The sequence below is a fragment of the Sapajus apella genome, unplaced genomic scaffold, assembly GCF_009761245.1.
Source record: "Sapajus apella isolate SASKATOON/1434 unplaced genomic scaffold, GSC_monkey_1.0 scaffold2, whole genome shotgun sequence".
NCBI classification, from domain to species: domain Eukaryota; kingdom Metazoa; phylum Chordata; class Mammalia; order Primates; family Cebidae; genus Sapajus; species Sapajus apella.
Genome location: NW_022436942.1, coordinates 5,330,380 through 5,356,279, shown reverse-complemented (window position 1 = coordinate 5,356,279; position 25,900 = coordinate 5,330,380). Strand labels below are relative to the sequence as shown.

The following is a 25,900-nucleotide window of genomic DNA, read 5'->3' as shown; positions in this document are numbered from 1 at the left end:
AATACTTACAAACAATCCAATACTAAGAGGTCTCTATTATGCCATGATACTCACTACCTCCATACAGTACTTTTATTAAGCCTAAATACATTAAGCTTGATTATAATCAATTTTTTATAATACCACCTTCTTACTAATGCTCATAACACTTGGCTCCCAGGGATGTACTTATAATGAGATGGCCGGTGTATTTTCCATTAAAGGCCTCTGTTGGAGTTTCTATAGCGCTTTTTTTCATATATTTCAAGTTAAATGCTCCCTCTACTTTTTTCCCTCACAATATGTGAGGCATGTTTACCTCACAATAGCCAGTCCCTTTTCAATGATTAATTTTCTATCAAAAAACAATTTGCTTCTTTTTCCTTTGTCCTGTCATGGTTTCAGAGCCACGTCTTTCTTTCTCCTATATCCATGATGGAAACTCAGCTCTTCCCTCCCTTCAGACTACTACTTTCTAGCCCCCAAATTGTTTCTAATAATGTATAGTCAAAAACGTTTAGGAGCAACCCTCTGCCCTACCCACCCAAAGCAGGCGACTGCTAGTCAATTAACAAAAACAAAACCCTGAATTATCAAGGCCATAACTGAGCCAAAAAGTACTGTAGCCATTTATTTTATATGACCTCAGCAATTTCTTGATTGAATTGCAACCCTGCATTAAATCAAACACTGTGTGTGATTTCATAAATGCTGGGTGTGTAAGGTGGAATCAAGGAGGGGAGAGAGCGACAAATATATTACTTAAGAAACTCAGAAAAAATTGTTTCAGAATTGTTTTCAACATGCTTTTTGCTTTGTTATGGAACTTATACACATTTTTGTGAAATTCTCTACAACAGTATTCCTCGGCATGTTTTAACAACAGAAATAATGGAAGCATAATTGATTGCAGCTGGGAATGTCATCCTATGAATAAGCAGCACCTAACTGACAAATACTACAAGCTTGTTAAAGATTCCTTTATGAACTGGGCACTGTGAGAAGACTGGACATTCTTTATCACATGTATTCAAATTAAAATCTTTGCTGACTTACTTCTCAAATTTTACTAGACTACAAACATTAAGTGGTTAGTTTGCTGGCCTCTATTCAGCTGGTTTGGGCAGAGAAGGTGGGGTGCTTGTTTTATAAAGTTAAATACACAACAAGTTTATAAACATGCTATATCTTTCTGTCACAGTGGACATATTCAATAAAACAGTCTCCTCAGTACATGAACTTTCATAAGAGAAAGGAGAATAAGTAAAATATCTTACTCAGAAATTCATTATTGTGAATCAGATTACTATACATTTCTTCATACATATCATATTCTAATCAGGGACTACCAAGGTTCAATTCTTATCTAGAAGCAGCTTTATATCACTTTTAAAGTTGACTTAACACAGTCTTTCCCAAAAAAGGAGCAAAAAAGAAAAAAAAAGAAAGAAAAACTAATAACTCCACATTAAATTACTAAGAGAAAAGCTACAGTAAGTCCCTTTTCCTATTTTCTTATATTTGTGTAGCTGTTAGACATTTTGCAAAGGAGGGGAGTACCAGCCAGCCTTTCACAACAAAAGACCTACTGTCACTGAGCCATTCCCAGACATGGTGGAAACCGGCCCACAGGAAAAGGCCTGGCTCCAATGTTAGGCCCCGGCCGAGTACAGTCACTATATTCACTCAAATTGGCAACAGGTCTCAGTGTTCCTGGCTTTGAGCTGTGAACAAGGGTCGGGATTGAATAACCAATTATACAACCGCTGACTGAGTTTATCCAAGGTTTGCAAACTGCTATAATAGCCCAGTATTCAACCAACTGTTTTATCCTTTTCCAGATATAGTGTCATATCTCCCCTTGTGCTCCATTTACATGTCACTTTATTACATATATCCATTAAAAAGGTTAATATAGTGTCACACTCAATGCCTAAATGTTGCCTTACAGTAGTTCTGCTTCTCTCCAGGACATTTCATATAGACACCTTTCTCTGTCTTTCACTTTCTCTCTGCAAGTTAAACCAAGTTTCTGTCAAGACTACAAAACAGTGCATGAAAGAACAGTAGCCAAATGTCAACAGTTTCAAAAATATTCCTTATACAAATAGGCTGCCTTAACCCACCTTGGTATATAAAAAATGTGAAAACTCTGAAGTTTGGCAGTTCAGACTAGCACCCAAATTTGAGGTGCTCATATAAATTCATAGAAATATGTGCCTTCCTCCTCTGCCAAAATGGACGTCTCTCTCAAAGTTCAAGAAGACCTGAAATTTCTCCCAGCGTATTTGCATGCCTGCTTTTATACAAAGTAGTTATGATGCAATTTAAAAAAATGTTTGAGTACTTTTCCTAAATATCTACAAATATGAAATTCCTGATTACCTTCCAATTCAATAAAGCATAAGAGATATGGTAGAAATATCAGGTAGCTTTGAAGACATTGGCAATTTTTTGATGTCTTCATCTTTGGCCCTTTAGTTTTATTCTATGCTTTGTGTTAACAGGTGTTTTACATATAACTATAGGATCCACTGAAGCTATTTATCTTTAAAATCAATAATTCAGATTCCTTTTAGAAACATGATATCCAATGGATTATTTAAAAAGTACACCAACATTAAATAACAAAGCTGGCTAAAATTGAGAATGATCAAATCACTTACGTCTTCTGTAGATATCTGAAATACCTGCAGGTCTTTTGTTTATCTATAATTAAAATAAGAAAGTTCTCTCAAATCTGCACTGAAAACCTTTTATATAGCAATGGCTAATTGAGAGCTAAATGATAATCAATCTTTAAGTGCTTTACATATATTTATTTTTAATTCTTACAAAATGCTACTTGTAGTTGTGAAGAACAAGAACTTTGTAGCTAGCCTTCCTCTTTCATTTACAAGCTCTGACATCTGGTAAAATTATTTAACCTCCCATGTCTCATCCATAAAATTAGTATATACCTAATATGCCGAACATATAGGGCTATTTAAAGTATTAAATGACTTTCTCTAAGTGAGGTACCTCAATATACTAAATACATTAAAGTACTTGTCACCATCAACATCATTGTCATCAGCAACATGACCATATTAATAATTTATTGACCAAATAACCAAATCCCAACCAGCACAGTCAGTGGCAGAGCACAAGACAGCCTTTTGCTTTTTCAAGCAAATTGGTATCTGCAAGCATTTCCTTACTAATATCAGTCTTCATTTACTGAGCATCTACTATGCTTAGTTATTTGCAATGCCAAAGTGTAGGAGAAACACTAATAAAGGAGTCAAATCTTATTTCTGCAATTCTTGAGTTGGATATAAATACTTAATATTCTGAATTCTATCATGGGCTTTCTTTAAATCATTGTTAGTTCTAGCTAAAAGTTTTAAGCATGACGATTTTTGTTTTATATATATATATATGTATATATATATACACACACACACACACACACACACACACACACACATATATATGAATATATAAAATAATAAACACTTATAATTTATTGGCCCTCATCTGTGACTAAATAATTTGTTCAACAAATCCAGTGGTGGTAGAGTTGGCAAAATACAATCTATTCCGAAAAACTGAAGTGTAAAACTGTAAATATAAAACCCCTGTGCAGCCTCTTGTTGTTACCAATTCGTTCATTCTTTCTCTTTCTCTTTTTCTCTTTCTCTCTTTCTCCCTTCCTTCTCTTCCTTCCTTCTCGTCTCTTCTCTTCTCTCTCTTTTCTTTTCTCCTTTCTTTCTCTCCTCTCTCTCTCTCTCTCTCTCCTGAGACAGGGTCTCATTCTGTTACCCAGTCTGGAGCGCAGTGGCGCAATCTTGAATCACTGCAACCTCCACCTCCCAGGCTCAAGGGATTCTCCTGCCTCAGTTCCCCCAGTAGCTAGAACTACAGGCACACGTCACCATGCCTGACTAATTTTTATATTTTTAGTAGAGATGGGTTTTCCCCATGTTGGCCAGGCTGGTCTCAAATTACTGTCCTCAAGTGATCTGTCCACCTTGGCCTCCCCAAGTGCTGGGATTACAGGCATGAGACACTGTGCCTGGCCCACCAGGGCATTTATTAACTTCAAATTTGCTGCTGATCTTTTCAAAAGGAAAAAAAAATGTTAAGTTTTACATATTTGCAGGTTTTGCAAAGATGTAAAAAAAAAAAAAAAAATTTACATATTTTGGAGATACAAAGAGGCCAATCAAGAAAACCAACATAAAACTTAAAATACAATGCAAAGTATTAATATGTTAATAAAAATCAAGTGTACGAAGGCTGACATTTGCAGGTTGCCGAATAAATCAGTTTCATCACTTTATCAAAGGTATAATAGTAGAGGGAGAGGAAAACTTCAGTCAAAACTAGGTTTGAATTTTGGTTCTGTCCTTTATTGACAAGCAGATATAGCCAAGGTATTTACCTAGATTTCTCTTTGCTCATTTTAAAAAGTAGAATTATGATGCCCACTTGCCTTCCAGAGAGAAAAAAAGAAACAGAGATAAAAATAGTGTCTACACATTAAGTGCTTAATAGGGAATAGCTGCTATCAACTTCATCAACAGCATCATGTTATCTTTTACTGCCATTATAAATATGCCTATAGAAAGAGTACTCTAGAACATATAACCAAAGTAATTACGTGTGGGTTTAAATATGTTTTCTAAAGCAAACTGATGTTTTCATCTGGGCCCTATTACTGGATAGGGAACTAAAGAATAAAAGCTAAAAAAAAAAAAAAAGAAAAGAAAAAAGCTATTCTTTTACATATTTTGGTTATAGTTGTAAGTAGCATTAGCCAGAATATTTATCTAATAAGTCTCATTCAAATTTTGGAATGATATAAAAGACTGCCATTGAAAAATACTATTTTTATTTGTCTTCCTTTGCCCCCGAAATTCTAATTTCAATGATATTCTTATGAGTCGAATTTTTTGTTTTAAATTTTAGGAAGTTATATTAAATAGATGTATAAAATAGTAATAATGGATTCAATGATAAAGTCATGGTAAACTGTTAATGTTTTGACTATGCTTATAATTATACTCCAACAGCATCAGCATAGCAAAGAGAGAACGTAAAGGCAAATGAGACATTCTTCGCATTCTATCTCCCTAAGCAAAAGAGCAATTCTGCACTGAGAAGGCCTCTATTTTTACACAGTCTCACTCTTGTAGTCATTTTCTCTGAACCACAACAACAAATAAAAAAACATTACAAGCTAACTGGGGAAATATGAAGAAAGTAGTATCAAACAATTTACACAGATAAATATTTAAGTATTAAAATGGTCTTTTTTTCTGGTATGCATCTTTAATCTGAATCCATGACTTTATAGAAAGATTTTTCCCAGTGATGCTTTTTAAAATGTTTGAAATTCAACTACATATTACTTTTGTCTGTATGCAAAATAGAATTTGCCTTAAAGCGGACACTGCATTTGTAACAGCTATGACAAACCTACATAGTTTAACAAATGATAAAAATTGCAAGACCAAAGAGACAACTTTGTTACTCTAAGTCAATTAAACAAATACTCCAAATAGCATGAATATTGTATATTTTGGAGCTATATTAGGCATTGTTCCCTTTTCCCTATCTTGTACATAATAATATGAAAATCATTAATACTGACTTTTTAAAATGTGCCTTGCACGGTGCTGTGGTTTATATAATTATTTAATTTTCAAAAAAGTCTTAACAGGTAAGTAGTTTTATTATTATTTACTCAGAGAAACCCAAAACTTAGAAAGGTTAAGCCCTTTCTCAAGGACACATACCTAATCAGGAAATTAAGCCAGGATTCAAACAAATGCCCGTTGAATTTCAAAGACTGCTCTCTTAACTAGTAGCAGTACTAACTCAGCAAGCCCACTAACAAGAATAGGTGGCATAACACAAAAAGAATTGAGCACTTATAATGCAATACCATTCTGAGCTCCTATGGGTGATGATTTCTGAGCTTTCCAGGATAATCCTTATTATTTGAACTTAGAATGTTATCCAAAATTCTTACCAAAATCTGCAGAGTTCTGCGAGAATTGGCCTTCATTTATTTCTGCATGGTTATCTTGCACTGTTCATCTGGTCATGCACTAACCACTGTGGCCATCTATATGACTTTGCCAATTAGCTGAGTTTCTTGACACTTATGTGTGTTTCCACTGCTGTTCGCACTTTTAAGGGTACTCTTGCCCAAAAACCTCATGTGAGTGGCTGCATCTCTTATTCATATATTAACTCTCTTTCACTTTTTGAGAAAGGCCTTCTTTGACATACCATCTAATGCCACAGTCCCCAGCCATTTTAGCACGAGGGACCAGTTTCATGCAAGGCAGTTTTTCCACGGGCTCCTGGCTGGCGGTGGAGGATACAGAACGATGGTTTTGAGATGAAACTGCTCTACCTCAGATCACCAGGCATTAGCTAGACTCTTATAAAGAATTAAACTGCTTTTAATTCTCTCACTGAATTAAGTAATGCTAATATATATAATTGTAATTAAAGAAAATGAAAGTTTTAACTTGAAAACTCAAGCACAAAATTGTTGCAGAATTATAAATAGATATACTTAGTCATAAAGCTACTTTTGAAAACATCATTTTTTTAAATCAATTTCTCTTGGTCATTTTAACTTAAATGAGCTTATATAAATTAACTTTAGTAACAATTTATTTTCCTCACTGTCTTATATTGCTACATGAATGTAGAATTACGACACAGTTAAAAAAGCCAAAGTAAACTATCAACTACAAGTAACAGACTTAAAGTTTTTAAAATAAGGATATAACTGCGGAAGTTATATCCTTATTTCAAAAAAATTTATTTTTGAAACAAATTAATTTATTGGAGAAAAGATTATAGAAGCAGAAGTTCAGAGTTGAAAGGGATCTTAGACGTCACATTCCCTGAGGTGTTAAAGACTTAGACAAGACCATGCCATTGATAAGGAAGGAGTAGTTGAGGCTCCTTCAGAGCTGCCGTCCACAACCTTTTTAGCACCAAGGAGAGGTTTCATGGAACATCATTTTTTTCAACAGGGTGTTGGGGGAGGGAGGGTAATTTTGGGATTACACAGTACTACCTCAGATTATCAGGAACTAGATTCTCTCATAAGGAACACACAACCAAGATCCTCACATGTGCAGTTCACAATAGGATTCGTGTGTCTCTGAGAATGTAATGCTGCTGCTGATCTGACAGGAGGAGGAGCTCAGGAAGTCATGCTGGCCCACTGCTTACCCCCTGTTCTGCGGTCCAGTTCCTAACAGGACACAGACCAGGACTGGTCAGTGCCCCAGGGGTTGGGGACCCCTGATCTAAAGCAATATAGCCTGATTGCCACTTCCAGTCAATTTCTAACCATTTTCCTTTATTTTTGTAGCACCTGTCACTAATAGAAGTAATTTTATTATTCATTTATTTATTTTCTCTTCCTCCCCAGTACAATACAAGCTCTAGGAGAACTAGAAAGTTATTTGTCTTGGCATATAGCAGACATACAACAAATATTGGTTGAATGAATAAATGAGTATATGAATATTCTGGTGGACTCTTAAAGATCCTCCTTGCCTTAAGGTAACTCAAGATTACACATGATTTGGAGATCATTCTTGGTGTAAGCAAAGACCATGATTTGGATTATTTATAATTATATTATAAAAAATGCTAAATTTGCATTATTCCGGTTTCTTAATTATCTCCCATGGATGCTATACATCAAAGGAGTTATACTGTGGATACAGGCAGGGATATTTGTGTTAGATCTAATTAAATTTATTAAGAAAGACAGTAATCAGAAAATTGTAAGTTACAGGTAACTAGTTGTTCCTTATCCTCTTAAACAACTCTGGACTCATATGTCTCCAATTTTTAATAAATTCAGACTCTTTTTGGGTACACTGATTATGTCGGAGAGCAATGACCATAACGTTTGCTCTATTTTCAAATTTCAGTAAACGCATATATACACGAACAACATATTCCTTTCTTTTATACATATATCTAACTTATATATGCATGCATATATTTTCTGAAGCATGTATAAAACTCTATAATTATTTGGGCAAATTAAACAAAAAGATCCCTTTCATTCCTTTACTGTAGAGTCATATTATACAAATATTTAACTCATCTAAATTCAACTATGCTCATTAGAAAAAAAAACTTGAAAGAACAAAAAAAAAAGATTAAGCAGGGCAGATAATTTTTTCTGCCATTACCTATAACATACTTGTAATGAGTAAACTGACACATGATCATAAGGTATGAGACTGCTATCACCTCAGCTGGTCTCAGTTTCAGTATGGCTCTCATGGTTTGAGCATCTCACTGTGCCAAGAGTGCATTTGTGTTAAAAGATACATACTTTTCATAAAACTTGAACACAAATCAATGCTCATTTGAGGCTCAACCAAAGAAACAGCAACATGCTGCAGTGGTTTTATGGACTGATCAAATGGCAATGGCATGATAGTCTTCACTGCAGAAACTTCCTGAGGTATTTCCAAATGTACTTCTGTCCTTACTAACTTTGCAACTGTAACCAAGTTTAAATGTGATTCCGTTGCATTTATTACAAATAAAAATTAAATATTGAATCATGAATTTAATACATATATCTAGTTAAGAATAAATTGTTTCCTTTCAGTTGCTTTCATTTTCTAAAAAAATAAAAAATGGAACACACAAAAAGACATTAATGTAGAAGGTTCTACGGAGGAAAACTAGGTTAAATGAACCAAGTTTTATAAGCTAAAAGGACTTCCCATATGAATGAACTGTGGATACAACATCATCCTAAGCAGGGGAAGCAATAAGGAAAAGGGCATGAAAGAGTAGCCTAGCATGTTTCAAAACCCAAGAGTAGTTTGACTGTGCAGGGCATAAAATACGGATCTTAAGTGAAGAGAGCTAAAGCTATCAAGGTAGAAAGAAGTCCTATCACAAAGGACCTTGAATACCATAATAAAGAAACAGCAAGGAATTTAATAAATTTAAGCAGGAAATTTTTATAAGCAGATTGGTAAGGCCCCCTCCTCTGACAGGAATTGCTGGGAGGGCCAAACTGGATGACATGGTCCGGTGCAAGTGACCTTGTGTTGCAGGCCATTTTACCTAGAGCTCTGGATACTTGAAGAGAAAAAATGAGAAGAAAATTATCATGTCTTCTGCATAAGAGAGTGGTGAGACTCAAGGCCAAAAACTGTCTAAATGGCTTATGAAAGCAAGAAGGTTCTGTAGTAGGCCTCAGAAGCTGGAGTACTGAAGGTAGAAACTGAAAAGTCAGAAAAATGAGAACAAAGCACCTCACATCAAAATGGTTAGATGAGAGCACAAGCTCAGTGGATGCAATAAATGAAAGACTGTTAAGTCATTTTATTGGAAAGGCAGATCACTGTAGTAGAGAAACTATTCTAAGTTGATGACCAATGTGTATGGCTTTACTACTTCCAGCATAAGACACTTTCATAGTAAAACTTTTTCATGATGGATTCTAATATTTAACTATTATGTCCCTAAATACAAAAGAAATTTTCATAAATTGTCATTTAGCAATACTCATCTAATATAGGGTTAAAAATGCTATTTTGAGAAATGCTGATTTTTTTATGACAATTCAGCAACAATAGCAAATTCAAAAGCAATCATTGCAAAAAGAGGAGATTACACTTATTACAAAATTATCTGAACCCAGTAAAATCATATGATTTTACTTCCACTGAATAGACTAACTCAGGCCCTTCTCAAACTTTTGAGACATGCTAAATAGTATGTGCCTTCATGCACATCCAAATGACAAAATAAATAAGCAAGAAAATGCTAATAAACATTAATATATAATATTCAAAAATAACCAATCATGGTTAGTTTGACTGTTTTTTACTAAGTTCAAATGCTAATGTGAAGATATTTGTGATTTTGATATGCACACCTATAATACAGTCATATTATTTTTAACAACTGTTCTTAGTCCATATGACAAAGCTAAATTGTTCACGGTTTGACCTAAAATGCATCATAAGGAAGAAACACTAGACCTCAATTTCATGGGAACTTGTTATTTCAATTTTCTGGCAACTTCTTTTGATTTCAAACATATGGCGTTGGGAAATTTCCCAAAAGGTTTAATGTTTCTTGAATCTTCGATTTGACAGATTAAAATATATATATATACACACACACACACACACACACACACACACATACATACACATAAATATATGTGCATACATATAATGACTAATAACCTCATGATACAACATCTGCTCCAATTAGAAAAAGATATGTGTATGTGCACAAGACACAGAAAGAGCTCTGGGTGTGTGTGTGTGTGGGTGTGTGTGTGTGTGTGTGTGTGTGTGTGTCTAAGTTTCCATACTGACCATTAATAAGTACTGCAATGATAAAATTTTCCCTAATCAATGTTTGTTTATAGTCTCTTGACAAGTTTAAGTTTTTATTCAAATAAAGATTGATATTGTTATATTGTATTGTCATGATATATTGTTATATTAGGATTATCTGCACAATCTGAATACTGGACATTTTATGTACTAGAGGTAAAATGTTCTAATAAACTACATTCTTTAATAAAAAGCTGGTTAATCTTCAACTGCCTTGTGCCAGCAGAAATTGTACTCATTTTTTTCTTAATTTTATAATTTTTCTATTACAAAACTACAGATTACATACATCATTAAAAAGATAAGGAAAACCAGAAGTCAAAAGGCTAAGTTATATGCTCAACACTTTATTAGGTATTTTATAGATTTTTTTCTTCAATTATAAAAGATTGGCTTCTACTTTCAAGGATATTACAACATAGTGAGTTGTTGTTTTTGTTTTTGTTTTTGTTTTTGCTGATGTGCATGAAGCAAAAAGAAATAATAAGTGCTAACTGGGTGATACTGATTTTGAGTATAATAAAAAATTAGAGAAGAAAGAAACATATCAGGACTAAAATTAGTCAAAATCTCTTGAATGAGGGAAAATTTGTTTGAAATCAGGAGATTTAGAACAAGAGCACGAAAATAGGCTACGAGCAAGCACACAGAGTAAGTGAAAAGCTCTGGGTGGCAATCCTGGCAGGTATACTATTTGATGAATATTGAGCAATTAATTTGATCATATTTTAGAAGTCTTAAAAGGGGGCTAAGAGTTTGCCTTTCATGAAGCATATACTATAGAGTCAAAAAAAGTATTTTAATAAGACTGTAAAATACTAAGAATGGTATTTAAAAATCTGAGTCTGGCATTATAAGATAGAGTATGTTGGTAGGGAGTGGCAGTATGGCAGGGAAATGTAGAGGCTCTATTCTAGACATGAGGAGCGTAGGCCTGCAGACCTCCTGTTGGCTGTGCAGAAAGTGAAGGAAATTTCTGAAAGGGAGGAAGAGACAGGGAAGGATGGCAGCTCTGCCGCTCATGAAGTAGAAAAGCTCATTTTTATAAAAGATTGTTAACCACTCTTAATACATTTACTGATTTTCGCAGTCATGTTGCCCACGTAATTCCCTCGTCTCATCCCAGACTGTTAAATGTTCTATGAAAACAGAGACAACAGTCCCCATATTTTGGAAACAGGGCAAGGTATCAAAGGTAAAATTTCTTACCTAAGGAAGCAAAAACAGCTCAACTATTCTGTACTTCCTTTTTTTTATGCTTTTAATGGAAACCTCTGCTGTTACCATGGATGGATTTTCTTTTTTTTTAATCTCCCATCTCTGCTCTGGCCAACTAACCACAAGGCGAAAAGCTGCCTCCCTTTCTAATCTATATGTTGTGATACTGCTAACAGATGACTGTTACTAATAGATAACCACAAACAACATGAAAATAAAGAAAACATGCATGCATACAAGATCTGTTAAAAACAGCTGTGACTGCCTTTTCTAAAATAAAAAGGAAAACAAAACAGTTTAATTTTACTACTTATTATCCTCCTACATTTAAAGTAATTCAGAAACTACTTCAAAATGATGAAAGTAAAAGGAAGGAAATGGTTTCAGGTAGACTATTAAAAACAAAGAAAAATATTAGTCAAAGAAAATTAACACTTAAGTAAAACTTAAAGCACACTGTAATGTGCTGTAGTCTCTCCTCTTTCTCCCTTCTACCTGTCTCTGGGGGTATACATATGTATATGTATTTTTTCCATGCCTGTTCTTTAGAACACAATCAGTCTTTCTTTGGAAAGAATGCTTTTTCTTTATTCCTAAATCAACACAGGATCAAGGAGAATTTGGAAAACTGAAGCTAAATTAAAGGCCAAATACAGAAACTACTTTTATTTATGTAAAGTTAAGCTGAAAAAAATGAGTCATGATATTATTAAACTAACAGAATATAATAACTTTCTAAGGTTAAAAGAAATGAATAGAAACTCAAAAAGGATTTCTTGGTAAGGCTGGATATACATAGCTTTTTTTTAAAATTGACTAGAAAGTTCCATAGCATTACACTCAGCATATTAAAAACATGCAACAAATATGAAATGTCAACTTCATTCTAATATGCACTAGCCTATTATGAAATATCTTGGTATAATTTCAGTTTCCAACCCCAGGGAAAGAAGTAAATAAATAAAAGAAAGAAATAAAAATTAAACTATAGAGCTAAAAGTATTTATGTCATATTGACATTTCTTCAATAGTTTATAATCACATTATTCTAGATAAGCTTTTACCTTGTGTCATTTTCAATTAGGTAAACATGTGGACAATGAGAATGTGTGGGATCCATGTTTTCTCCAAGAGCTTGGTATGAAAAATACAATTCTTTAACAGAAAGATAATAAACCTCAGGATCAAGACATAATAGACAAATTAGAGATATGCAGAAGCAGAATGACCATAGAAACCTTAAGAATTTAATGTAACTTTGTTTAAAAGTGTTAACATACCCAAAAAGTCAGGGAGAAAGTTCCAGGAATCTAAAACTTTCAAGTGGAAGGAGACTGAAGGTTTGAAGAATAGTGGAAAGAGGAAGAATAGCAGATTTAACAAAAATGACCAAACATCTGACACAACGGCAAGATAATACTGTTGGAGGTGCATTTACTACAAATAAGAAATTCTTAAAACTAGTTTGTTCTACTAACATGCTTACCATGATCTTTAAGACAACTATCTGTCTTTCCACAAAGATTTATCACTTTCTACAGGAAGGATTTTCAGTATTCTGAAATAAAGATTTTCAGTATTCTAAACTTAGGAATAATTATGTTTTCTTAAACTATAGTTTTGTATTCCAGTTAAATAGTTCAGTCTCCTGAACTTGGATGAAGTAAATCTACAATAGAGACATATTTTTTTTTTTTTGTTTTTTTTTTTTTTTTGTGTGTGTGTGTGTGCTGGTAAAATCAGATTTACAAAGTTATAAGCTCTCTGATCATCAGGTTTAATAAATATCCTGTAAGACACTTTGAAAGCCTATCCTCTGAAAAAAACACACTGCCATACCTGTTAGTTCGCATTTCGATGCTCCTTTTTAAAACACTTTTTCTGACTATTGTAGGTATTTAAACTAGCTCATCATGGTCACTGTCTATTATATCTTGTTGTTTTATTTTCTTCAAAGCATATATTGTCTGAAATAATCTTTCCTTATTTTCTTACTGTCTTAATCCACTAAAATGTAAGTTCTGTAAGAGCAGGGACACTATCTTGCTATTCAATGTATATCCAATGCCTAGACCAATATTTTTTATGTTCCCCTTATAAATGTAATTTAATGTGAAATGAATGTAAGATAAAGAAAGTATGTCTAGTTTGTATAATAGTAATTTAATAAGAAGAATAGTACCTTAGTCATCTCATTGTGTAATCTTGAAAGATGTGCTAATTTGGGGGGAAGAACAGATAATCACATGATAATTTTGTTTGACCAGAAAGAACAAAGCAAAAATTAGAAGTAGTTTTAGTGTATTACAGTTTAGAAATATAGTAAATTTGACCACGTCCTGAAGAATTAAGTTGAAATCGAGAATCAATTTATCTAGCAAAACATGAATTTAATTTGAAAAACACTCTTTAGTCTAGAAGCCTTTACCTTTGTGCTAGCAAACAGAAAATAATAATACTGCTGCAAATAAAGATGCAAAAAAAAGTGTTAATCCATATGAAAACCATTTAGCACAAGCTCTTAGAAATTTTTCTTTTATCTTTACTTCGCAGTAACTTTATCCAAATTTTATGGAACAAAACCATGATATTTTGATAATGTTTAACTGACACGGAACTGACAGGCTCCAAGGAGGCTGCTAAAGTGCATTCCCTCCACATTCAACAAATACAGATAATCCACCATGTAGGCTTCCAGACATTGGACAAGTGTCTGGGATTTCGGCAGTAACAAGTTGGGCTCTCCTACCTGCCTTCATGGAGTTTATAACCTGGAGGATTGTTTTAAAAACAACACCTAAACGTTTGTAACACAGTTACTCCACTCTTCTTAACAAAACTCAATCCGAATGTAATTGCAAAACAATGAATATCTAAAATTCCCAAATAGATCTTTAAAATAAGCTACAAATTGAGTATATTTAATGCAATATTATGATGCCAAGAAAGAAAAAAAAAGTAACCGTGCACAGCCCTGAGTGTGGGAAGATTTGGCTCATTGAGCTGGCTCTTTTACCAATCATTGAGTAGCTTTGGGAAAATCATGAAATCTCATAGGCTTCTCTTTGGCAAAATGAGGAACTGGATGACAAAATCCCAAAAATGACATCTAGACCTATAGATGTTTCTTTTATTTATTTTATTAACACATTATATTTACATATAAACCAAAATAAAATGGGAATATGCAACAGAAAATGGTGCTGTGTGAGTACACAGAATCCTCTGAGGCTCTACTGTTTATTCAGTTTTGAAAAAGCATTGCAACTCTTTCTTCATGGCATTAGAAACAAATCATTGGCCATATGTGATGGTTCATACTTGTAATCCCAGCACTTTGGGAGGGCAAGGTGGAAGGAATGCTTGAGCTTGGGAGTTCGAGTTCAGCCTGGGCAACATAGCAAGACCCTTTGTTTCTGCCAGAAACTAAAACAAATCAGTTGGGCGTGGTGGCACATGCATGTAGTTCCAGCTATTTGAGAGGCTGAGGTTGGAGGACCACTTGAATCTGAATCTAGGCTGCAGTGAGCCATGATTGTGCCAATGCACTCTAGCCTGGGTGATGCAGGCGACATCCAGATTCAAAAAATTTTTAAATATCATCTTTTTAATCAACACTTTGTGCATCTTCTTCTGGAAAGATCACAACTGACAAGTGTTTTTGATACACATTTATTTACCATTAATGGCATGAATTATATAAAGTAAATTTTATAAGAGGTGAATGTTCTCCAACCTGAGAGCTTTTACTGAGAATTTAGACATTGGTTTCAAATTAGTCTTGAGAAGTTGTAAATCAAAACTTACTACCTTAAATACCTAATTTTTCCATTTCCATCAGTTTGTTGTTATAGGATAAGTATAAATGCTGAATTGCTGTCATTTGTGCTTAAACCAAACATTGATGTATTTGTGGGAAAATAATAGCAAGTGGTTGAATGTTGCAAAATTAAATAAAAACATTTTAACGAAAACCCTGAATCATTACAAATAGTAAATTTTGATGATTTATTCCAAATGGTTATTTTTTATCCAATCACCTGCCTTTCTAAGAAATAATGGATGGACGAAATACATAGTGGGTCGTTAATCGTTTTGTTTTTTTTATCAATTCTAAATTAACCCATTAGGAATACAGAAATAGGTCAGTTATATGGACAAAATTGTTAAATAATGTTATGCATTAAAAAATGTTCATAAGGCATTAAAGTGACATAGTTGGAATATTCATATACACACAGACATAAACACAGAAACACTACTAAAATGCGTTGGGGATGCTCCTTGAAGTAGAGAAAACATAAGACTCCTTAACTTTAGTAAGCCTATCCAAATCTGCTTAGTCTTTCGAATTAAGCAACAATAGTAGAATTATATAATGTTTAGATTTTTTCATGGAGTTGTTAAAAATTTTTTTCCTCTCATTTTTGTTGGCATTTTCTTTTCTTGTTTGGGCCAGAATTACAAACAGAAGAGTAGAACTGTGAAGATTTTTTTAATAGTGGTAAAAACAAGTTATCTAAGCTTCTTTAAATTTAAAATGAAAACATTTTTTTCTAGTGATAGATTCAGTGCTTTTATTTTTAAAAAAGAACCATTAAACCATTCTTTTTTATTGCTCACCCAATTCTTTTCCTACGGATAGTGAAGTTTTGGTATAATAGGATATGAATCTTAAGAAATCATTGGTTTATCCCACAACAGCTAGTGTTTCAATCATACCAGAAAGATATCCTTCCACTTACAAATATTAAAAAATAGAGTCTATACTCTTGGTAATAGATTTTAGGTAATAAATTCCAACTATTGTATGTAGCTATTTAAATGATAAAAAGTCCTTTTTTTAAAACACACTTTTTTCTTTTCAGGAATGGTAATTACTGCTTAGAAACTGATTGGCAACCAAGGATTTTAAGAAAATTTGGAGAAAATAATCATGTGAATAGAAGAAAATCAATTCTAGAAAGGACTATTTTATTTCACTTATAAAAAAATTTAATAAACACCCATTTTTCCAGGGTTGGAAACCTAGAAGTGACAGCGCTCTTATAGGAGACCAGTGTTCCTACAGTATCAATTGGGTATTTTTTTTTAGAATAAATTTTAACAACAGGGTAGGTATGCAACTATAACATCAAAGTATGACAAATCCAAAATGAAGTATTATAACATTTACTGTCTCTGAATTTGTATTAATATTTGCCTGCCCCATTCTTCATTTGACATGTATCAGAAAAGCAGTGACTAGCATCAATGATTTTGGAGAAAAGTTATAAAATGAAAATGTAATTATGCAAATATTTATTAACTTTTTTTTCTTTTTCTGTATTAGTTAAGGTTGCTGTTGCTATTTTGAGTTTTGTAGTGAGTGCAATGAAAGGTTTACTGTGATCACAGTTTGAGAACCATTGATATTATCCACATAGTTGCTGTAAGCCAGAACAAAAAAGGTCAGAGGGGATTATTTTCTTCCATAAGCACTCTGCCAACATTAAACAGTTTTAGATAATTCACAGAACTTCTTTTGGTCTCGGCTGCTAGTGGAGGAAGGGGTAGAGTATACACTAGAATCACATAATTTCTGTACACCTTCAAATTGTAATTTAGAAGAATATTCATTAAAATTTAACTGTAGTTTTATCTCAGCACAAACAATTGATAAAATAAGCATTTAGGATATAAGAAAGTAACTGGTATGATAAAGGCACTTAAGATTTTATATACATCCTTTAAATACATCCTTCCAAAAGAACTGGAGTTACGGAAAGACATAAAGTTGAATCAGGAAGGGATCTGAAATTCCAAGTACCAAAGTTGTCTGCCCTGTGAACAAACTATTTAAAACAGTATTAAAGAATTTTGGCTCACTTTGTTCCATTTTCAATTCTTTTGTGACTACTTAAAAGATTCAAACCCACTAATTTTGTCCTAAAGGGCAGTTAGAAACCTTTCTTTTCGATATCATTGGTTAAAAGAGAATTACACATTTGCTTTGATCTAAGGTTTGCATACAGGTTGAACACAGTCACATGAAATATATCAATAGCCACCTCATTAGAATCAAAATTATATTCCTATGCTAACATAGAAATTTAAAGTCTTTAGTAAGGGAGTATACTAAACTAAAACAGACTAAGAACATAGTGTGACATATTAGTCTATTCTGGAAATAAATACAGTGCTTGCTGTCTTCTAATCAATCAAAGAGATTTCAACTAAATATAGATTGATTAAAAAACTAGAAACATTATTGACGTTAGGTGTAAAATAAAATAAGAGTTATAAATTCATGACACTGTAGTTACAAGCTCAATGCTTACAACCATTACAGATCAACATCAGCAGAGGTATTACATAGGAAAATGAGAAAGTGCTCCTGTTTAGACCTGAAATGCTGCAGCAGAAGTAACAGAATCTGAGAAGAGTCTTATCAAGTGAAGACAAAGAGAAAGATATAGCTCATCTATTCATCTAACATTTGAATCTGAATAGATATTATAATAGGTATAACAAAAAGAAGACTAAATACTACTAAACACAGGTGTGAAAGTGTTATTAGAAAGTTGAAGAATTCATTTTTATTATGGTTTGTCATTCTCAAAAGAAGAAAGAACTGGAGTTATAGAAAGAAAGTTCAAAAATAAAAATTAAAATTAAAATACAGAAAAAGAAGGACTTGGAAATAAAATGAGTGGAGGGATTCAGATCAGAGAGTAGGCAATGTAAACATTAGGTTTAGTACAATTGCTAGGGCATCCTATTGTCCAGAGATATAAGAGAAGCAGGTTACAGTTTTATAATGTCCATCGGATAAAAACAAATCAGTTGCTCAGAAACAAAAAAGCCTTTCCTAATATACAAACTAGTGAAAATTTTCCCAAGGGTCCTCATCAATGGAACATCGACTTGATTTAGTGAACTATGAGCTTATAATAGGATTTTTTTAAATGAACATTTAAAATTCTCCAGTGCAGGCTTATGAGGTAATGCCAAAGCATGGTTTAATAAAAGCAAGTGTATGATAGCCTAGGAATGAAACATGATAAAGTTCTGTTTCATCCAGGGATAAAATTTAAAAATCTTTAGGTATGCTCGGATTTGTGGTAATCAGATATGAATATTCTATCTTATAAGTGAGCTTTTGATAAGAATTTAATGTCCGAGAGTTCAGATGTTATACAATTTGACAAGAACACAGCAGAAATTCTATATTGTTGAATAAATTGATTAAATAAGTAATTTTATATTATTAGTCAATACTTTAATACATATTAATTGAGCACATACCATGTGCCATACAGCATTCACTGGAAATGAATATTAAATTTAAACGAAAAAACAGATTAAGTACCAAAAACTTGTTTCTGTGTTTATTATAGATGAAGAAACCTGATACAAGATAAAAATAAACATGTTAAGGACTATAGAGAATATTTGTAACATATTCCTAAGATCTGCCAATGAATCTTTTCTTCAGAGAGCAGAACTGCCACATTTAAGTAAGAATGTTGTCAAAACTTAAGTATAAATCATAAATCTCCAGAACTGATACAAGAAATATGTTCAGGAAATCTATTTTTTATGTATTGGCAAGGGCACATAAAAAAAAGGAGGGTAGGGAAAAGAAAGAAAGAAAATGGAATGAGTTACTAGATCATAATGAAATCAAACTTTATCCATTTTCCTACTTTAATTCTGATTATTTCTTTGAAATAAAACAAACAAACAAACATTAAATTATGTTACCATTTTCAAAGGCCATCTTACCAGTGCTTAAAATGTATTTTAATTCTGAGGGTAATAATAGTGATTTCCAACAATATCCAAGGAACATGTATTTCTTTCCCATTCTAAGCAGTATTAACCTTTTAAGTGAGAGAATGAAAATCATCCTTTTCTAATAAATGTGATAAAAGGGAGAGTGTGAACCAGTTTTATTCTATCTGTCTTTGGTCTATTCTTAAAGGAGAATACATTTCCTTTTAGGATACTCTTTAAATTGAAGAATCATATGTTTAGGGGCAAGGGCTCATGGAGTAAATACTCATGTGAGCCAGAGATTTAAACTGTTCCTTGATCACATGCTATTGATTAGGAGAAGCCCAGAATATGTGAATGAATCAGTACAAATATACCACTACTAGTGGGAGGGCATTCAAAGCAAGCATATAAATAACATTCTAGCTTTTCTTACTGCTTCCTATTGTTTAAGAAGTTGGAGGAAATATATCTGTTCATTCAAACAATCTTCTTAAAGTGTGAGCCTCAAATTTTACTAGCCCTTTCAAAATTAAAACTGCTACAGACAAGATTTATATTTATGGTGGTATATAGGTTAGCTTTTTTTGCCTAACCCATTTCAATAACTGAGATATACATTAAGAGAGCCTCAAGTTTTAAATGATCATGTTAGAACCAATTACCTTCATAGTAATACACAAAGAAATACTAACCTAGATCCTGAAAGGCTAATTTCCTATTAATATAGCCAATGCTACCATTAAAATTCACAGGATAATTTATCTGTCAAGTAAATAAACTTTCAAAATATCTAGGAAAGAAAATCATATTTACAAATATGCCAACCTCAATTTCAAGTTTTACAAGAAGATCACAGAAAAGGTAATAGAACACAAAATTACTTTTACTGCTGTTGAAATGCAACTAATGAAATCAAATCTTGATCTGGATATTACCAGATATATGTGAGAAAGAAAATAAGAAAAATAACCATATACATAGAAACACTGATACATTTCATGCTTTTGAAAACAACAAATCTATGCCTCAGGAAAATATAACACTCCAGCTTTTTCAAGCTCAACCCTGCAAGTCCATTCTTAGAGTAATTTTTATGGTAAATATCACAGAATGCTTTCTATAAGTACTATTAAGAGAACTATGTAAAGAAAACCTGTAACAAATCCTTACTCTCTGCTGAAAGAGCATCAAATACAGAAAATATGTTCATATACAATGTACCTAACAATTTGGGCTCAATATGATAATCACTATGATAATCACTATAAAATTGAAATCTCAAACAAATGTATGAAACAGAACATTTGCTTTAATTTTCCTAGCTTATGTGTTCTACTTAATTGCCAGAAGACATTATTATTTCTGTTCATTTACATAATTTTCTGTGTTTATGTGAATTTTATTATTTCATAATCATATCTTAAGTGTCCTGATTTGCAAAATATACTTATGCGTGTATTAAATATGAATAAAGTTTTCAGGACAGGCATTGTTTTGGAAAATAAAAATTCTATCACGAACTGTATACCATACGTTCAATAAATAATAATGACTTTATGATGTTACACTCTTAATTCTCTTATTTCTTTCACAACTGCATTGGCCCTTCTTTTAGTGCCTGCCATCCCCGGCACCTCTCACAACTCTCTCTCTCTCTCTCTCTCACACACACACACACACAAACACACACACACACACACACACGAAAGTTCTATAAACACTCTTCTCTTTTCAATTGATACATTTTCCACTATTGTTCTCAACTATTCCCATTATTACTTCTATGTAAACTCATCCTGAATCATTCTATTTATGACCAGGCACATGTTTTCAACTGTCTCTAAAATACCTGTGATTATCTTTAAGTTACAAATCGACATATCCGGACTGTACTCTACTAATAAAAGTTAGTGTGTAGCTATTGAGTACAGACAAAGGGCCAAGCACAGTAATAGCCTTTTTCTATTCATGCAATCTGATTTAATCTTTATACCTGCTCTATAAGGTAGACAATTAATATTCCATTAAAACTGAGATAAAGTTACCTACATTCTTGCAGCAAATAATTGGCAAAATAGGCATTTTAACTTGGCAAAATCCTAATTGTTCCATTCTTCACTGTCCTTCATCTCAATAAATCTAAATGTTTCCAGTCTAACAACTGCTGAGGATCAATATTTCAGAGCAAACTTTTTTTTTTCCCAACCTATCTACCAGTAACGAAGACTTGTTAATTACTCAGAGGCAGCTTTTCTTAAGAAAGAATGGCTATTACGACAGGTGTATAAGACGACAAGACTCTTGCTATACAACAGAAAACACTTTCATGGGTCCAAATCCTGACTGTGGAATAATTATACTTACAGATTCTAGTTATTTTGTGTCAGAATTGTTTTCCTGAACCATGCAAGTATGCTTGAATTTCCAGTTGTTTTTGTTTTTAGAGACAGGGTCTCACTATGTTGCCCAGGCTGGAATGCAGTGGCTATTTGCAGGTGCCATCATAGTATACTACAGCCTCAAATTGTTGGGCTCAAGTGATCCTCCTGTTTCAGCACCCTGAGTAGCTGGAACCACAGGAGTATGCCACTGCACCAGCTTCAATTGTTTATAGTGGAATGAGATATTGTGTTTCAGAGCATTTCAGCTGCAGTGTCCAATGGGCTGACAGGTATCCTGAGCATATTAAGACCATAAGATACTACATAAAGTTCATTGCCATGTTCCTTACCCACAACCTCTGTTGTTGTGAATGTATTTCACATACTAAAGTTCAGACCAATTAGGCTACAACTTTAGCCAATAGAAAAATATCAGAGAAGATAAAATCTTATAAAGTTTGGTCACCCACTTTGTTTACGTGCGTTATTGGAACTCAGTAACTTCTAAATTGTGGTTGATGTGGCTCTTTTAACATAGCATATATTAACTGAAATACTGAAACTCCCAAGGTTCGACAAATAGTAAAATAAAAACGTTATACTCATTTCAAACACACCTATAGACAAGAGTGACTCTAGCAAAAATTAGTAGATGATATAGAGTAAAAATATTATCTCTTTCTTAGATTTGGTCTTTATTTTTTAAATTATTAATATAAAAGATTTAAAAATAGTATTTGACTTTTCATTTTTATATGTGAAAATTATAATACAGAAAGTTATTTTCAGGAGGTAAAAATATACACAACTACATAGAAAAACTTTATTGTAAAGCACTAATGAAAGACTAGAAGGAAAGCTTAGAATGTTAAGTATAGGGAAGAGATTGAGAGAGTATCCAGAAAAAATGTAATCTAAAGTACAGGAGAGTAAGAATATAGAATAGAGAGAGAATGGATATGGAAACACCACAGTCAATTAAGAAAAAATAGGAATGTGCCATCATTTTACACATGGGGACAGACATAAATTAGGCAATAAAAATCTTGGGCAGACTGGGTATGGTGGCTGACACCTGTAACCTCAGCACTTTGGGAGACTGAGGTGGGCGGATCATGAGGACAGGAGTTCAAGACCAGCCTGGCCAACATGGTGAAACTCTGTGTCTACTAAAAATTCAAAAATCAGCTGGGTGTGGTGGTGCATTGCCTATAATCCCAGCTACTCAGGAGACTGAGGCAGGAGAATCGCTTGAACCCGGGAGGCAGAGGTTGCAGTGAGCTGAGATCGCGCCACTGCACTCCAGCCTGGGCAATGGAGTAAGGCTTTGTGCCAAAAGAACAACAACAGCAACAACAACAACAACAAAACTCTTGGGCAAAGCACTACAATATGGAGCAGTTTCAGATGCTGCCAAATAATTCCTTGAAAAACAACTGTATTGTCTGTATGTGACAATTTAAACTGCTCTGGCCTCATCATCTGTTGTATCTGTCTTTCGAACTGAGAAGTCCTACTCTACTTTTGCTTTCTTTTTCAAAAACACTTTACTGTCCCGGATGAACAGAAATAAATCAGTAGCCAGTTGACGACAACTCACCTCTTCCTTTTGTTCTTTGCCACAAAGTAGTCTTAAAGGTAAAACTAGCCAATATTATGAAGAAATCCACTGAGACCTTAATTAGGGTTTTTGAAATCTGGACTTGATAGTCAAGATAAAAAATTTCAAGGACAAAACCTGGAAAATAGAGGAGAAACCTAAAACTTTCCTCATGTAAGACTTTCACGTAGGGATTTTGGAACTTCCTCTGAAATTATAGGAATCATTCTGTAACTATAAATTCTCCTCATGTGAAAATAAGTAGATATATATTTGTATATTTTTCATCGCTGCAAGAATCCTTGATAAAATATATGTGAATCATGAATGACTCCAAGTTTTAAAGTAAAAACTTGGTAGTTACAGTGTAAGCAGTATAAGCCTTTTATTGAACATGTATTTATTAAGTGCCTACTCTGTGCCATACACTCTGCTAGGCCTTTGGGGGTGAGGAGCAGATACTAAAATCAGCGTATTACCCAAAAGTAGCTTATAAAGAAAATAACCCTTGAAAATCTCTCTATTTATCCAGAAGGTACGGTATGTATTTTGCAGCATCCAACCCTATACAGTAACGTTTTAGCACATGAATATTTAAGAATAGCTATACTGAACTTAAGGAAAAACAAATAAAACTATTTGGTATTTTAAAAAGCCATCAAATCCCTAATCTAAGAATGTGGTATAGGTAGGGAATTCTAACAAGTGCCCTTCTGCAGAATTTGCTCAATTGCTTGATGCAGATTTAGGGTAAGCAAGATAATGTTGGGTGAAGATTAAGCAAAATAGTGTGGAAGTTGTAAGAAGTAAGGTTCTGACACAAAATCAAATGTGTGTATGTCATAACTACAGGGTATAGCAAGAAGCAACATAAATCTGGCCTCTGTCTTCAGAGCTGGACCAAAGAAAGATGAAGTAAGAAAAGCACTGAGGGTGCAAAATTTAAGCAGGCATTCACTCTTGAGGTAGCACACTTGTCAACTCTTCTGAATTTTCAAGACACTGAGAGTGCGTTTCTTCTTAAATTTTGTCACCTAGGTACTAGCATTTTACACCAACTTTCCCAAGAGACAGAATGATCTTCAGTTCTCTTACTATTATAGGGCATGGTGACTATGGTGTATTTGTTTTGTTACAGATAAACCTACAAAGATGTACACATTTTTTCTTTATAATTCATCATTGAAATGTTTAACGTAATATGAATTAACAAGAATTTCATTAAAACCAGAGAATAAAAATATTTTAAAAGTTTTATCTAGAAAAGAATAACCCTCTATTTTAATATACTCCTATATAATACGAAAAGTATTATTGATTTTCTCTTTAATTGGTGTGCTGTTCTCACTGGTTTATTTTAACACACAGAAAAACATGTATTCATATACATATTTACCTAATGCTTATTCACTTAAATATACATTTATATAGGCTCACTTATAAATCTTACTCCCCATAAGGTCTTAACTTCTTTGGCAAATTCTCTTAAGAGCTTTCAAGAATATAATCATATAGTTGATGTCAACATACTTTTTCACAAATCCTGTAGTCTAGCAGCTACTATATGTACCATTGTCTCACAGTAGATTGTAAACTACTGGGTAAAATTAGATGACATAAGATAATTGCCAAAAATGATAGCACTATTATTCATTTTTTACCTCCAGCAGGCTTAGAAGAAGTTGAGCCTTATTTATTTTAGCACTTCCTCCAACAGATAGGATAATGTCTACCATATAGTGGTCATTTAATCAATGTAACAAAAACAAAAACACAATTTTTACAGACAATACTTCATGTCCCTTGTAAGAACAACATTTAAAAACTATTTCTGTAAAAATATGCAAATAATTTTTTATTTCATCGTTTTCATAAAAGTATAGCTGTGAGCTATATATGTTCTTATATTCTGCTGATACAACAGCTGATTACCTTAGGACTAATTTAGGTCTACAAAAGAACATCTCATTTTTATAGTATTGGCATTAAAATTGTATTATTTCTTAGTCGAATAAGTTACATTTAGACTTTCCTATGGATGTTATGTATATCAATGATTTTTAAAAAGTACAATTTTAGATTGGAAAGAAAATTTAACAATTCAGTTGATATATTAAAAATTAATTTATTTCTAACAAATCCCCATTAAGAAATTCTCAAGCATAAACTGGAATACCATCCAGTGGCTATGGCTCTTATATTTAAAATTGTGTTGGCAGATTTGACCATGAGTATTCATCTTGTGGTATCTTAAAAGTGATAGGTGGCTGGGTGCTGTGGCTCACACCTGTAATCCCAGCATTCTGGGAGGCTGAGGCAGGCAGATAATGAGATCAGGAGTTTGAGACTATCCTGGACAACACGGCGAAACCCTGCTTCTACTAATATAAAATTATTAAAAAAAATTAGCCTGGTGTGGTGGCACACGCCTGTAGTCCCCTCAGGAGGCTGAGGCAGGGGAATCGCTTGAACCTGGGAGGTGGAGGTTATAGGGAGCTGAGATCCCACCACTGCACTCCAGCCTGGCAACAGAGCAAGACTCCATCTCAAAA

General features: G+C 33.3%; 1 protein-coding gene across 17 annotated transcripts in view; it reads right to left on the bottom strand.

Moving 5' to 3' along the window:
• Nucleotides 1–25,900, bottom strand: part of SOX5 (SRY-box transcription factor 5) — a 1,011,218-nt gene that overhangs the window by 232,673 nt on the left and 752,645 nt on the right. The window lies entirely within an intron of this gene.